This window comes from Akebia trifoliata, chromosome 8, assembly GCF_017979445.1.
Source record: "Akebia trifoliata isolate Shusen 1 chromosome 8, ASM1797944v1, whole genome shotgun sequence".
Classification (NCBI taxonomy): Eukaryota; Viridiplantae; Streptophyta; class Magnoliopsida; order Ranunculales; family Lardizabalaceae; genus Akebia; species Akebia trifoliata.
This window is the reverse complement of record NC_141382.1, coordinates 7,184,966-7,199,710: the sequence shown is the minus strand read 5'-3', so window position 1 is coordinate 7,199,710 and position 14,745 is coordinate 7,184,966.

Sequence of the window (14,745 nt, the reverse complement as noted above, 5' to 3'; positions counted from 1 at the left end):
CATCTCGTCCATGCTTGATACCAAGACGACTCAGGCGATACGTCTTGATCTCGAAAGAGTTTTGAAACCATGAATCGTACGTGTTTATCCGAAAAATAGCCAATGAGATACGACCAAGGTCAAAGACATCTTATTGTTCACTCTCCAAAACTATCCCCTATTCCTTGGTGTCCTGGTGTCTTCAAATATACAGTAGCCTGACCGATGTATGACATTGCAATCACATGGTGACACTTGTCTATTTTTGACTAATTTGACTTGTTTCAAGTGTTCGTTTTAACAAGGGCTATCAACTGTTTTGTAAAGAACTGTTTTGTAAAGAATTATTTTGGATCATTGTCGGATCAAGTTTTATCAAAATATCCAGATCTGATCCAATAGATCCGAATGAGATTAAATTAAACTTGTCACACAATATATGAAGAAATTTCATAAATTTTTATATGATTGATCCATACAGATTTAATATGTTATTGAATCAGATTCTTAAAAGATAAAATCCTTATCCAATCCCAAATCATTGATCCATGACTTAAATCATCGGATTTCAGATCTTATCTAATCCGTTGGTAGCCATGGTTGGTAGGGATGCCAATGGACCAGGTTTGGATTGAATTAGACCTAGAACCAATCCGATGAGGGTTGGATTGGATTTTATTGGATCTCAATATTAGCATCCACCTTATCCCATAACCAGATCAGATCAAAGCCAATTTGATGTAGAAATTTTGGATAAATTTATGCATAAAATAAAGGAAAAATTACTTAATAGTCCCTGATGCTAACTTTTTTTTAAAAATTAGTCTGTCTTCCATGAGTTATCAAAGTAGTTCATTTAGTAAATCCCTCTTTTCAACACAGACCCTAGATCCCACTCTAGACATTTCGATAACGAGAAATGTTTAGAATGAGATTCAAGGACTGTTTTGAAAAGAGAGATTTACTAAATGGATTATTTTGATAACCTGCAAAAGTATAGGACTAAATTGAACGAGAAGTAAGCGTCAGGGACCATTAAGTAATTTATCCTAAAATAAAATTTATAATATAACTTACCTATTTTTTCATATTTCATCATATCAGATCCCTATTGGATCAGGCATTATTGATTCATTCTCGAAAGTTATATGTGGGGGTGGCAACATCAACATGACCCACGAACACGACTCGAAAACGATACAAAGTTAACAGGTTTAGGTCAAACCTAATTGGGTTTGGGTCATAATGTCAACCTATCTAACACAATTATTAAATGGGGTGGGTTTGGGTTCTAGGTGTTAACTCGTTTGGTCTGTTTAGACACGTTTAGTTATTCTGTTATAAACATATAATTTTAAATATATTAATAATTATTTAAGATTTTTTTAAATTGCTCATTTTTTTCTAAAATTTCTTAGAACTTTTTCATAATACAATTTTTTTATATCAAATTCTATAAAATATTAATAGTGTTTTAAGATATTTTTAAATTAATAAATAGTTAAGCATTAGTTTGGGAAACAAAAAATACTTTTCTTAATAAGTTATTTATATTAATATCATTTTACTTCATTTTTTTCATTAAAATCTAAAGGTATGTTGTGTTTGATTTCAAATATTGACCAAATGGTCATTAATAAGATTTAAGATCTTCTCAAGTAAGGCCATTATGTCTCATGTGATAATGAAATACATTTTGTTTAGCCAACAATAACAATAATAAAGTTGAAAAACACTTTCCTTACTAAGTTAGTAAGGAAAGTTTTCTGACCACATCACCTTATGGCATAAAAAAAAAACATGATGACAAAATTCTACACACTTTGAAAAAAAAAAATTTAATAAAGATTAGAATTTTATTAAATAGGTTATACATGGGTTGGTTCAGTTATACCAATATACAAATGAGTTGGGTTTGGGTTTGGGTTGGGGTTTGGTAAATTTTCATAATACTCTTACCTCGACACAACACGACACGATCACGACCCATTGCCACCTCTAATTATATGATCAACATGGATTAGATCCCTACAACTACTAGCCGATAATGGTTCGTTGGACCGAAAAATATGTCACAAGGAGTAGTTTGACAGGATCAACACATGAGGCAGGTGTTTGTGATCAATACCCTGTTTCTTTCCCGTTAAAGTTTAACCCATTCGGTACATGTGGGGCACACGATTTAGCTCTCTAGGTAAGTTGTCAGAAGCTCCAATATGTGTCATTTTTTAAAAACAAGGACTTTTGGGATAAGAACGGCCACTACCGAGTCTGATTCAACGCGGCCGATTCAATCTTTTCCTATCAAGAAGTTCAAATTATAAATAAGAGAGATTTACTCGGCAGACCCAACTGTTAGCATTTTTATTACAAAAACTCCCTTGGAGTTCAACAACTCCAAGGGAACCTTACATTATGAAGATTGTTACCCACCAAACCTTATTTTATCAAGTGAGCAAACCCTAGAGCGGTGATCCATGTCATAAACTTCAAATTTATGTGATTATTTTGTTATTTTACATACCTTGGAGTGGATTCTTACCGGATCAATTTGTGGCATCCAAAGAACATGATCTGATGTCACAGAGTTATAACAGACAAACATTTTAAGAAACTTTGAAAAAAAAAAGAAGAAATTAATTTTTACCATTTAATTTTAATTTGAAATTTGGGAGTTCGGTAATCATCCATTTCAATAACTACGATCATGCTAAGAAAGGTTATTGTTTTTTTATTTTTTTTCTTTTAAATCTGATTTTATCATGATAATTCATGTGGGCCCAAAGACCTTAGTAAGATTTGAGATCTTACTAAGTTAGTTATGGTAGCATGATTCATAAAGTAAGGTTTACTCTAAGTAACAAACTTATAAAATAAGGGAGTTTTGTAATAAAATTGCAACAGATAGGTGTGCCTGACAAATCTCTCTAGAAATAATAATATGAGTAAAATGATGGTGTCACATTTGGATTTATTGCGATTCTAACATTTCTGACGTGGAGGTGCGCACATAACCATAGAAGCTTTTTACTCGTATTTCGAGAATTTGTGGCTATCACATCAACACGGTGGAAAGCAAAGTTCCCTCAAGATTTTCGTTAGAATAATAATGGATTATATCGTCTAAAAGCCCAACTCATTGACATCGATCATTACACTCATTTGGAGATAATTCAGTTTTACGATTGGTGTGTTATAAGAAAAGTTGATGTGATAATAGAAATTCTCTTTTTAAATTCATGATGTGAAAACCAAATTTAATTTACATTGGTTGATCTTAATCTTTTTTATGGCCAGAACTGTAAGGATAATACACTATACAACTATCAAATGAAATCCAAAATTGTGAGAGATGCTAATGACCCCATGCCTTGATGTGTTAGTATTCTTCTTATATAAATATGGAATCAATTAATGTTTAATCGTAAAAATGTAATATTTATTTTAAGTATCAAAATCGATCAACTAGATGATGATTTTCAAAATATCATGAAAGTTTTCTTAATTCAGAGATGAGTTAATGTGACAAACGATTCATTTAATCAGTAGCCTCCCAAGATGATTATTTCATTCTAATTTTAATAGCCAATTTTATGTTACTCCCCTCTCCATTGATATCGAGTTGACATAGAAGAGTGATCCTGTCTTGAACATATATTTATATAAAAATAATTATAATTTTTTAGTAGAAGATGGTGTAACACGATCTTATTTTTATATACATAATGTAGATAATATAGAGGATAAAAGTTGTAGTAGATTTAGATCGTACATGTGTCGAAATCTTGACTGAGGTAAAAAGTAGGAGAAAGAGGTAAGACTCCATGAAAGTGGTACCTAGATCGATCAGACTTTCCAATCCTGCTCGGTTGCAGGACAGAGTAAGGCTAAACTCCTGCTCTGATGTCAGAACAAGATATAATTGATAGGTCTACACAGATCTCGATCTGCACCCTGACCTCCGAAACAAAAGGGGAAATCTTAGCTATCCAGAACGTGAAGAGGAATAATTCTAATTCAATTGAGATTCTCCATGATCAAATCCTGAATTGACAATAGTCAAAAAGGAAATTCCTATTATATGGGAAACTCTATAAGAGGGAGAGAAATCGAGTGCAAAATAATATTTTTCTCTCGTTTGAAATTTATTTACATATTTACTTTAAATAATATTTGAAATTTATTTATTTATTGTATATATAATCAAATTTAATGGATTGATTTGATCCAGATCCAATCCACTTATTTTTTGGGTATTTTTTTTCTCAAGATGTTGAGACAATGGACTACAAACAGCTTTGGTCGAGCTAGCTATAGCTTCCTAGCTACCGTAGGGAGACCTTTGGTTGGGTTCCTCTCTACCGAAGGGAGAACTGCGAGGAGCCAACTCGATTCCAGTCGAGAAAACTAGTAACATGAAGGATCCAGAATGTCATATATCTCAGGAGCTAGATCAGCTCCCGATGAACAAAATTACCTCAATAAAAATGGATGGAATTGGACCTAAAAAAGTCATTTAGGTTCATTATCGATTAGGTATAAGTAGGAACATAAACATAAAAGAATTAACTAAAGGTTGAAAATGTGTGGCTATAGATACGACCTTATCATTTTGTTTGACCAAGACAGTCAACAACTCACCCACAATTATTAAGAGGCAAAGGGGAGGCACTACAAGAAAATTGAAATTTAGAAACGACAAATTAAAACTGTTTCTGAATAAATACGATTTTAATTTGTTTTAATTTTAAAAACTGTTTCTAAAAAGACTCTTTTACATGAAAAACTTCAAGAGGAAATATTTAATTCTCATTTTTCTGATGAGAGAACAAAATCGTCGATTGGAACGAAAGCTCGATAATCATGTGTAGATTTCTGCAATTCCTCTCCTATTTCTTCTCTCACTTGAAACCCTAACTTGATTTCAACGAATTCGAAGTGCTCTCAATTGGATTTCAAACCCTACCTATTCTACCTGTAGATCGACTAAGTCTCAACTTTCGAATCTCATATACGATGGTTTTCCTTTTAGAATTTGAAACCTTCATTGGATCAATTTGTTTCTCTCTAATTCCCTCTAAATCAGTGTTTCTTTTGTGATTTGGCCTAGAACTTTATGGATTCTTTTGCAAATCTATATTTTTTTCATTTTGTATCTTCTTTCATCTTCGATCTTCTCGATTTTTAGAAAACGAAAGCAAACCCTATTCTTCATTTTGTAACTAAAGGAGATCATCTTCACCAAAAATCAGCCCATTCCGAAACCTCTAACCCCATCAAAAATGACTTACAAAAAATGGATGGTCCACGATTCTTCAATCTGTAAACATGGGGTTAGAAGTTTCAGAATGGGATGATTTTTAGTGAGGATGATCTTCTCACCTGACCCACGTAGGACAAAATGCGTAGGGCAAATAGTAGGGTGCCGAACATTTTTCATATATATTACCTTTTCCATTTCCATATATAGTTTGCTTATTTTATATTTTGATTAAAGGGGAAAAATACAGGTTTTCTAAGGATGAGAAATCAGAAAATTTTCTTTGGTTAGTAAATTTGCCTTGCTTAAAACAAGAAGAAAAAAAAACCTCAGTTTTCTAGTGTGCAATCCCGACCGTCCATTTTATAAAATGACTTGATTGGCTATGATGACTTTAACCAGACACAGTAAAAAATGGTTGAGATGTTATTAAGCATTTCCATAATAAATTATATTTCTCAATATTTTTTTAATAATTCTTAGAACATAAAATATTGCCATCTTGGTGTCGGTTTGGTAATCTGATTGTGCCTGAAAAATAGGAAAATAAATTCAAATTCCAAAGCTAATGTGATATTTTTCACGGTGAAAGGGAAAATAAATTTCCCCCATTGTAATTCTTTCATGGTTACTCCAACCCTCAAAATTTTTTATTTTTTATTATTAAAAAAAAAAAAAATATATATATATATATATTATTATAAAATTCTAGCCAAAGCAAAAGTCCATTGATTCAAGTCAAGGTGACAATTCTTTAATACTTAAAATAAATAACATATTTAAATTTTTCTCCACAAAAATATTATGCATAAATGAATAACTTAATTGAGTTTTTGACTTAATTAGGAGCATTTGAGCTGACTCAATCGAGTTGATCCTAGGTCATTGACAAGTCATTCAACAACTCAATGACCAAATCAAATATGTTTTTATTGCATTCTCTTCTCTCAACCACTCAGAAAAATCTTATTGCTTCAATAAAACAATCTAATTAAAAAAGAATCTGAGGAAAATTTAGGTCTCTATTTGCTTGGAAGATGATTATTTCCTCCAGTTCAATGATTTATCGAGTTGACTTTACAAGTTGAGCACCATGAAATTCAAGAGTCGACTTGACCAAGTTTTAAAATAAAAGTGGAAGACAGCTTTTTTATGTTACATATATAAATAAAAAGTGTATGACAGCTTTTCATATTATATATATATATATATATATATATATATATATATATATATATATCGACGATATACAACCTTTTTCCTATTCATCATTATACATATTTTCAATCTTGTATATTGTTCAACAAATCCCACTTTGAAGCAGACAATCCACTTCCAATTTTGAAGAAACCCTTTCGTTATCAAACACGTGGCATTTTTCATTTATTTTACAACCAATACTTTAACAAAAATTTGAAACACCGCTTAGAAATGCTACGTATAATTCAATAGAGAGGGTTGTTTCAAAATTTTGAAAGAGGATGCCCACTTTAAAATTTTTCCATGTTCAACCCCTTTGCCTCATCTCCACATTTCTTCTTCATCTTCCCTTTGAAACAATGTAGGATGAGAAAGATGAGGAGGTGTGGAAAAGTGAGAGATTTTAGGAATTTGGTTGTCATCGAGACTGTGTTTTCTATGTGGATATGGAAGTGGAACTATGCTTAGATATGTTAAAATGTTGCGACCTTCGTCTTCGATTCATTCCTCTATTATTGAAGTAGACAAAATCTAAAAGAAGATGATGAAAAATTATGGATATCTTTTGATGTTGAAGATTAATTGGTTTGAGAAAAAATAATGGTTATTGACCGAGGTTGAAGATGAGGGATTTTTTATACGATTCGAAGATGAAAATATAGGGTTAAAGATGAATGTGCTTGTGTTTGATTAAAAATCAAAGGGTTTGCAATCATCTTTCTCTTCTGTAAGTTAAAACCCATTTTTTTCTTAATAAAAAAAATTAATTTATTAATTTTCTTGATTTACTAGGTTTGAAAAATCAAAAAACATCAAAGATTTTTTTATCCAAATTCAAATCAAATAATATCTGATATTCGATTTATTAATTGGATTCGAATTTGGTGTTTAATTTTCAATATCTGTCAAATTTCGAATTCGAATTCGGATGTTGAATTATTTTTTTTTTATATAGGCAAATTCAATTTGATTCGTATCCGTTGACAGCCCTATGGACGAGATCGATGGATAATTCAATTTTTTGGACGAGATTTAAAATCCTTCGTACATTTTTCAACCCCATGTTCATTTTTCAAAATTTTGAACGAGATGTCTCAAACGTATCGGAAAACTTGTCTGAGATGACTCGATATCTGGCATGAACGAGACAAAACGCAAAACTGAGTTTTAAAATCATGATGGCAATTCCAACCGATAAGTGACTAATACCCGTAGGTATGAGCATTAATTCCTTAGGAGTCACATGCGAGGGGCACCCTTACTTACCTTGTGTGTGTGATACGCAACACATACCGTGGACTAGTTCTTAAAAAAGACCATGGTCTATGGACAGACCTGGGCAAAGCCTAGGTCCCTTGTCTACAGGGATACCCGATTATCAAAAAACACACACACACACACACATATATATATATATATATATATATATATATATATATATATATTAGAATTTCAGTTCATATACTTTATTTATTAATTATTATTATTCATATATCATAAATTAACCATTATCAAAACAAATAAAAAAAAAACATGATTTTAAAATTTGTCCAACCAGGATTCTCAAGAGAATCATCCCCAAAATAATCCGAACAAGACAAAATGGTCATCTAATAACCTAATTGGATCTCAATATTAGCATCCACCTTATCCCATAACCAGATCAGATCGAAGCTAATTTGATGTAGAAATTTTGGATAAACTTATGCATAAAATAAAGGAAAAATTACTTAGGGTATGTTTGATTGCACATGGAAAATAAGGTGGAAAATCAATTTCCATGGAAAATGACATTTTTCAAGTGTTTGATTGCACATAGAAATGGAATTCATTTTCCACCCCATTCAAAAAGTCCACTAAATCATGGATTTCACTTTCCCACCCGTATGGGTGGGAAAATGAAATCCACCCATGTTTTCCATCATCAATTATTCCCTACCACCACCACCACCACCACCATTACACTAACCTTGCCATCGTCGTCATCGCCGTCGTCACCATCGCCGTCGCCGTCGGCTCCGTCTCTGACCACCTTCTCTCTCTCTCTTCTTATTTTTCTTCTTCTCCATCCCTCACCTCCTCCGCCACCACCAACACCAAGTTCTCCCCCCATTTTCCTCACTTACCTTCATTGCCGTCGTCGTCGTCGTCGCCACCGCCTCCACCATCGTCGTCGTAGCAGCCACCGTCGCCGTCGTCGCCACCACCGTCGCCCTCGTCGTCGCCACATCCTCCTTCTCCTCTTCTTATTTTTTCTCATATTTTTTCCATGATTTTATCCAAGTGAAATCAAATAATGGAATTTGATTTTCCAACCCTACCTATTTTCCACAACTAATTTTCCATGGATTTCAAATTCCATGGAAAGTGACTTTCCATGCAATCAAACATACCCTTAGAGTCCTTGGCGCTAACTTTTTTTTAAAATTAGTCTTTGTCTTCCGTGGGTTATCAAAGTAGTTCATTCAGTAAATCTCTCTTTTCAAAATAGACCCTAGATCCCACTCTAGACATTTCGATAATGAGAAATGTTTAGAATAAGATTCAAGGATTGTTTTGAAAAGAAAGATTTACTAAATGGACTATTTTGATAACCCGCAAAAGTCAAGGACTAAATTGAACGAAAAGTAAGTACCAGGGACCATTAAGTAATTTATCCTAAAATAAAATTTATAATATAACTTACCTACTTTTTCATATTTCATCTTATCGGATCCCTATTGGATCATGCATTATTGATTCATTCTTGAAAATTATATGTGGGGGTGGCAAACTCAACATGGCCCGCGAACACGACTCGAAAACAACACGAAGTTAACGGGTTTAGGTCAAACCTAATTGGGTTTGGGTCATAATGTCAACCCATCTAACACGATTATTAAATCGGGTGGGTTTGGGTTCTGGGCGTTAACTCACTTGATCTATTTAGACACGCTTAGTTATTCTGTCATTAACATGTAATTTTAAATATATTAATAATTATTTAAGAATTTTTTAAATTACTTTTTTTATTCTAAAATTTCTTAAAACTTTTTCATAATACAATTTTTTTTATCAAATTTTATAAAATATAACGGTGTTTTAAGATATTTTTAAATTAATAAATGGTTAAGCTTTAGTTTGGGAAAGAAAAAATACTTTTCTTATTAAGTTATTTATTTATATTTATATCATTTTACTCCATTTTTTCCATTAAAATCTAGAGGTATGTTGTGTTTAATTTCAACTATTGACAAAATGACCATCAATAAGATTTAAGATCTTCTCAAGTAAAGTCATTATGTCTCATGTGATAATGAAATAAATTTTGCTTAGCCAACAATAACAATAATAATATTGAAAAACACTTTCCCTACTAAGTTAGTAAGGAAAATTTTCTGACCACATTACCTGATGGCATAAAAAAAAACATAATGACAAAATTCTACACACTTTAAAAAAAAAATTCAAATAAAAATTAGAATTTTATTAAATAGGTTATACATGGGTTGGTTCAGACATACCTATATACAAATGAGTTGGGTTTGGGTTTGGTAAATTTTCATAATACTCGCTCTTACCTCGACACGACACGAACACGACCCATTGCCACCTCTAATTACAGGACCCAGACTAAATGTTATTGAGAGTAAGTTCATATATAATTTTGATGTTCCCATCCACGTTATTTTGAGTCTTTTCTCTCTTTTAAGATCTTCGATTTGAATATTTCTTCTAATTGGATGTAGTAATCAACTTTCATTAAATATGTTCAAACCATCTCAATTAACTTTTCTTTTAGTTTATTACCCATTAGAGCTCCTGCTATAGTTTTTCATATCTGTTGGTTCAAAGTTTTATCTTTCCTAGTTTTTCAACTCATCCATCACAACATTATCATCTTTGTTACTCTTGATTTATTAACTATCAAATATGTATGAACATGGATTGGATTTCAAATTTGATCTGATCCATTGATAGCCCTACAGCTACTAGCTGGTAATGGGTCGTTGGATCGAAAAATATGTGCCACAAGGAGTAGTTTGACAGGATCAACACCTGAAGCAGGTGTTTGTGATCAATACCCTGTTTCTTTCCCGTTAAAGTTTAACCCATTCGGAACGTGTTGGGGCACAGGATTTACTTCTCTAGGCAAGTTGTCAAAAACTCCAATGGACTTTCGGATAAGAACGGCAACTACTGAGTCTGATTCAACGCGGCCGAGTCAATCTTTTCCTATCAAGTTCAAATTATAAATAAGAGAGATTTACTCGGCAGACCCAACTGTTGCATTTTTATTACAAAAACTCATTATAAAGATTGTTACCTACCAAATCTTATTTTATCAAGTTTGTTATCGAGCAAACCTTGGAGTAGTGATCCACGTCATAAACTTCAAATTTATGCGATTATTTTGTTACTTTACGTACCTTAGAGTGGATTCTTACCGGATCAATTTGTGGCATTCAAAGAACATGATTTGATGTCACAGGGTTATAAAGGACAAACATTTTAAGAAATTTTGAAAAAAAAAAAAAAAAAAAATTCACCGTTGAATTTTAGTTTTAAATTTGGGAGTTCAGTAACCATCCATTTCAACAACTACAATCATGCTAAGAAAGGTTATTGTTTTTTGAATTTTTTCTTTTAAATCTGATTTTATTATGATGATAATTCATGTGGGCCCAAAGACCTTAGTAAGATTTGAGATCTTACTAAGTTAGTCATGGTAGCATGATTCATAAAGTAAGGTTTACTCTAAGTAACAAACTTATAAAATAAGGGAGTTTTGTAATAAAATTGCAACAGATAGGTGTGCCCGATAAATCTCTCTAGAAATAATAGTATGAGTAAAATGATGGTGTCACATTCGGATTTATTGCGATTCTAACATTTCTGACGTGGAGGTGCACACATAACCATAGAAGCTTTTTACTCGTATTTCAAGAATTTGTGGCTATCACATCAACACGGTGGAAAGCAAAGTTCCCTCAAGATTTTCGTAATAATAATAATGGATTATATCGTCTAAAAGCCCAACTCATTGACATCGATCATTACACTCATCTGGAGATAATTCAGTTTTACGATTGGTGTGTTTTAAGAAAAGTTGATGTGATAATAGAAATTCTCTTTTTTAAATTCGTGATGAGAAAACCAAATTTAATTTACATTGGTTGATCTTAATCTTTTTTATGGCCGCAACTGCAAGGATAATACACTATACAACTATCAAATGAAATCCAAAATTGTGAGAGATGCTAATGACCCCATGCCTTGATGTGTTAGTATTCTTCTTATATAAATATGGAATCAATTAATGTTTAATCGTAAAAATGTAATATTTATTTTAGGTATCAAAATCGATCAACTAGATGATGATTTTCAAAATATCATGCAAGTTTTCTTAATTCAGAGATGAGTTAATGTGACAAACAATTCATTTAATCAGTTGCCTCCCAGGATGATTATTTCGTTCTGATTTTAATAGCCAATTTTATGTTACTCCCCTCTCCATTGATATCGAGTTGACATAGAAGAGTGATCCCGTCTTGAACACAAATTTAAAATTATTACTTAACATATATTTATATAAAAATAATTATAATTTTTTAGTAGAAGATGGTGTCACACGATCTTATTTTTATATACATAATGTAGATAATATAGAGGATAAAAGTTGTAGTAGATTTAGATCATACATGTGTCCAGATCCTGACTAAGGTAAAAAAGCAGGAGACAGAGGTAAGACTCCATGAAAGTGGTACCTAGATCGATCAGACTTTCCAATCCTGCTCGATTGCAGGATAGAGTAAGGCCAAAGTCCTGCTTTGATGTCAGAGCAAGACAGAATTAATAGGTCTACATAGATCCCGATCTGCATTCTGACCTCTGAAACAAAAGGGGAAATCCCAGGAATCCAAGAACGTGAAGAGGAATAATTCTAATTCGATTGAGATTCTCCATAATCAAATCCTAGATTGACAGAAATTAAAAAGGAAATTCCTATCATATGGGAAACTCTATAAGAAGGAGAGAAATCGAGTGCAAAATGATATTTTTGTCTCCGTTGAAATTTATTTACATATTTTATTTAAATAATATTTGAAATTTATTTATGTATTGTATATATAATCAAGTTTAACGGATTGATTCGAATCGGATCCAATCTAATTATTTTGTGGGTATTTTTTTTTTCTCAAGATGTTGAGACGATGGACTAGAAACAACTTTGGTAGAGTTAGCTATAGCTTCGTAGGGAGACCTCTGGCTGGGTTCCTCTCTACCGAAGGGAGAACTGCGAGGAGCCAACCCATTTATGATTCCAGCCGAGAAGACTAGTAAAAGGAAGGATCCAGAATGTCATATATCTCAGGAGCTAGATCAGTTCCCGATGAACAAGTTAGAATTGCCTCAACAAAAATGGATGGAATTGGACCTAAAAAAGCCATTCAGGTTCGTTATCGATTAGGTATCAGTGGGAACATAAAGATAAAAGAGTTAGCTAAAGGTTTAAAATGTGTGGCTACAAATAGGACCTTATCATTTTGTTTGACCAAGACAGTCAACAACTCACCCACAATTATTAAGAGGCAGAGTGGAGGCACTACTAGAAAATTGGAATTTAGAAACGACAAATTAAAATGGTAATTGACTGATTCTGAATAAATACGATTTTAAGCCGTTTTAATTTTAAAAACCGTTTCTAAAAAGACTCTTTTACATGAAAAACTTCAAGAGGAAAGATTTAATTCTCATTTTTCTGATGGGGAGAATAAAATCGTCGATTGGAACGAAAGCTCAACAATCATGTGTAGATTTCTACAATTCCTCTCCTTTTTCTTCTCTCACTTGAAACCCTAACTCAATTTCAACGAATTCGAAGTGCTCTCAATCAAATTTCAAACCCTACCTATTCTACCTGCAAATCGACTAAGTCTCAACTTTCGAATCTCATATACGGTAAGTTTTCCTTTTAGAATTTGAAACCTTCATTGAATCAATTTTTTCTCTCTAATTCCCTCTAAATCAGTGTTTCTTTTGTGATTTGACTTAGAACTTTATGGATTCTTTTGCAAATCTATGTTTTTTTCATTTTTAGCTTCTTTCATCTTCGATCTTCTCGATTTTTAAAAAACGAAAGCAAACCCTATTCTTCATTTTGTAATTAAAGGAGATCATACTCACCAAAAATCAGCCCACTCCGAAACCTCTAACCCCATTAAAAATGATTTACAAAAAATGGATGGTCCACGATTCTTCAACTTGTAAACATGGGGCTAGAAGTTTCAGAATGGGCTGATTTTTAGTGAGGATGATCTTCTCACCTGACCCACGTAGGACAAAATGCGTAAGGCAAATAGTAGGGTGCCGAACATTTTTCATATATATTACCTTTTCCATTTCCATATATAGTTTGCTTATTTTATATTTTGATTAAAGGGGGAAAATACAGGTTTTCTAAAGATGAGAATTCAGAAATCAGAAAATTTTCTTTGGTTTGTAAATGTGCCTTGCTTAAAACAAGAAGAAAAAAAAAACTCAGTTTTCTAGTGTGCAATCCCGACCATCCATTTTATGAAATGACTTGATTGGCTATGATGACTATGGCACTCTGTTATGTTGGGGAGCAAGGAAAATCCAAGCCTTTAACCAGACACAGTAAACAATGGTTGAGATGTTATTAAGCATTTCCATAATAAATTATATTTCTTAATATTTTTTTAATAATTCTTAGAACGTAAAATATTGCCATCTTGGGGTAGGTTTGGTACTCTGATTGTGTGTGAAAATTAGGAAAATAAATTCAAATTCCAAGCAAATGTGATATTTTTCACAGTGAAAGGGAAAATAAATTCCCCTCTTACCCTTGGGAAAATTTCCCCCATTGAAATTCTTTCATGGTTACTCCAACCCTCAAAAACTTTTATTTTTTATTATTTAAAAAAAAAAAAAAAAATATATATATATATATATATATATTAAAATTCTAGCCAAAGCAAAAGTCCATTGATTCAAGTCAAGGCAACAATTCTTTAATACTTAAAATAAATAAAATATTTAAATTTTTCTCCACAAAAATATTAGCATAAATGAATAACTTAATTGAGAGCATTTTTGAGCTGACCCAATTGAGTTGATCCTAGGTAATTGAAGAATCATTCAACTACTCAATGACCAAATCAAATATGTTTTTATTGCATTATCTTCTCTCAAACACTGAGAAAAATCTTATTGCATTAATAAAACAATCTAATTAAGAAAGAATCTGAGGAAAATTTAGGTCTCTATTTGCTTGGAAGATGATTATTTTCCTCTTCAGTTCA